This window comes from Pinus tabuliformis, chromosome 4_2, assembly GCF_031772625.1.
Source record: "Pinus tabuliformis cultivar Carrire ecotype Pingquan chromosome 4_2, CPIR1, whole genome shotgun sequence".
Taxonomy (NCBI): Eukaryota; Viridiplantae; Streptophyta; class Pinopsida; order Pinales; family Pinaceae; genus Pinus; species Pinus tabuliformis.
Genome location: NC_142304.1, coordinates 808,113,425 through 808,116,272, shown reverse-complemented (window position 1 = coordinate 808,116,272; position 2,848 = coordinate 808,113,425). Strand labels below are relative to the sequence as shown.

Below are 2,848 nucleotides of genomic sequence, written 5' to 3'. Positions count from 1 at the left end.
CTGACTTCCCCATTGTTGGGACAGTGAAGATTAAACAGTCATATTTTTGATGAACGATACTCAATACCACTCAAGTGTAATTATATTTTGTCCCATATTAATAGAATCGACTTACTTAGAAAAAAAAATATATATATAATCGCTGAAGCCATACCGCTATGGGATCTTAGAATCAATATATGTAATTGATTTAAAATTGAATGCGCCATTTAAAAAAACATAATCAATACATAATTAATTTAAAGTTTAATATAACATTTTAACTAAATAATCACTGCATAATTCATTTTATTGGAAAAATAAACAAAATAATCCCATCTTTATCCCCACACAAAAATTACTTTTTTCTTCGATTAAAAAAAATGGAAATTTAGAACTCCGAACCTAATACAGATGCATGTCCATACCAAGATCATCAGAAGCTCCGGCCACTATTATTAGGGGCTGAAGAGGTGTAGCCAGCGGAGGAGACTACGCCCCCGCGAGTGGCCTGCTCTTCATCCATAAACAAATCGTCGGAGGCGCGCAACGCTCCGTGGAGAACAACGATCGCAAACCCCGCCGCAACGGCGTTCAAGATCGTTCCCGTAACCCCTGTCAGCAAGAGCGCCAGGGCCGTGACCACGGTCAGCAACGCCAACACAGCCCCGTCACCGAAGCTCCGGTTGAAAACCACGAGCGGCTCGCTCCGGAAGAAGTACAGCACGTACCAGGCGATGGCTACGGCGAGGACCACGAGCAAAGAGAGGGGTTCACCCAGGAGGCTGCAGAGCGCGAGTGCCAGAAGGACGATTGAGTAATTGATGCGGAAGAAGACGAGGTGCCTGCGCAAGCGGTCCGTTGCCTCTGCGAGGGATCGTGGTCTGGAAAAGGAGGCTGTGCTGTAGAGCTCCGACCACGGGCGACTCTGGGCGTTGGCGGATTTCGCTGCCTCTGAGATTCGTGTGAGTAGGGAGGTATTTTGTACAGGTGATGACGCCATGAGATCAGATCGGCCTCTGCAGAGAAATCTGTACAGATCTTTTGACATTTAATGTTATATGTGCGTGGGGGTGTTCGTATTAATTACGGGATGGAATGTTGTGGCCCCATCTGGCTAGACATTTAATGCTGGATAGGTGTTAGCGTTCATTACGGAATGGAATATGGTGGGCCACGTGGCGGCGCATATAATTCAGTTTATGTGTGGGAATGTTGGTTTAGTGGTAAAAGGAACATGGTGTGTCCAAGTGGCTTGACATTTGATATTTTATATTTGTGGGGCTTGTTTATGTTGAAGTTCTTATTTTACAAAATCATTTTTGTTTTTAAATATGAAGTTTTCAAAATTATAATTATTTATATTTATTTATATTATTATAAATTTATTTTAACTACAAACTTATTTTGTGTAGAGAGGGACCAAAATTTTTGAGGTGCAAATTTTTTTCAGAGTGCAAAATTTCAAAAAAAATGTTTACACTTCCAAAATTTGATCCTCCATATGCTTCATAAATCTATGTTTAAAATAGACACACATATATATTTATAATTTTTCATTATTTAAATTGCATTATGCATAAATGGATCTAATCCCTTGAAAATCTCATTGGGCACTTGGATTGGTGGTCTAAATAGCTTAAGTTTGTAATTCCATTGTTGGATTTTACACAAAGTGACTAAAAATATATATATCTTAAGAGAGACAAAATGTAGAATAGTAAGGCTATCTTGGAATGTTTTAAACACCAACATAGATCCATTTTAAGCACAAATCTAACATGAGTCGAGGGGGATCAAATTTTTTCCAGTGGAAAAAACGGTAACTTTTTATTAAGAAAAATGAAAAGTTACACTAGCAGATGCATTGAGGCATTTCCATAATCTGCCCATTGGGCTCGAGTGCTTCCGCACCCCACGCAACGTTAAAGAACTAACGTGCAGATTGAAGAGAAAAAAGAGAAAAAAGAGGGCAAGAAAAACTGAGTTTAAACTTTACACATCAAGTTTTTCTTCCCTTTTTCTTTTCGACCTTGCGCCATTCTCCTTGGGTGGGCTCGATCGAAGCTATAACTAACTGGGTTTCTGCTTTCTGAGAACCCCCTTCCTTGTCTGAATCTGAAGTATCTGACTGATGGTGTCGTTTGATCCCTCCCATACTTTGTTCCTCGTTTGCCTTTTCTACCTGATTTGGGTGAAGCTGTGAGACCTTATTGTCTACTGTGGTTTCCTTCTGGGTCTCCTTTTCTTGAGATGATTCAACATTCTCTTCAGGGTAATCTTCTTCTTCTGCTTCTGATTCTTCACCTTCTGCATTAGGGGGAGAAAATTGCCATCCTTTCCTCTGCTTCCCTTTCTGCTTTCTTTTGCCGTTTGCTTTCTTGACTTCTGGGCATGTGCTTTGCAGATGTCCTGTTTGCCTGCAAAGCCTACATCTGAAAGTTGTGTTTTCGTAGTCTAGTGCTTGCAGCCAATTTTGTTGTTTGTAGATCAGCCTTATATTGTCTGGCAGCCCCTTGCTTAAATCTACTTCCACACAAATGCGTGCGAAAGTGTAGACCCTTTCATCAATCCTTTCCAGATCTGTTTTGATGTATTTTCCTATGCTGTTCCCTATTCCTTCCAAGACTTGTTCACTCCAGAAATGGAGGGGAAGGTTGTATAAACGGACCCAGACCGGTACTTTGGATACAGTCATTTTATTTGGGTCGAAATCTGGAAACCATGGAGTCATGAACAGTCTCGACGTTCCCCAGAACCAGGGTCCAGCACTGATGATTGTATCCCTGACTTCCCTAGATGCAAATCTGACGATGAAAAACCCCTTAGAGCATAGATGTATATCACATTCCATGGTCCAACTGGTGAA

The 2,848-nt window shown here is 40.9% G+C and overlaps 1 pseudogene; it reads right to left on the bottom strand.

Annotated features, from left to right (window-relative positions):
• Positions 1 to 330: 330 nt before the first annotated feature.
• Positions 331 to 1,016, bottom strand: LOC149172151 (PRA1 family protein B2 pseudogene; annotated as a pseudogene).
• Between the last annotated feature and the right edge of the window lie 1,832 nt (positions 1,017 to 2,848).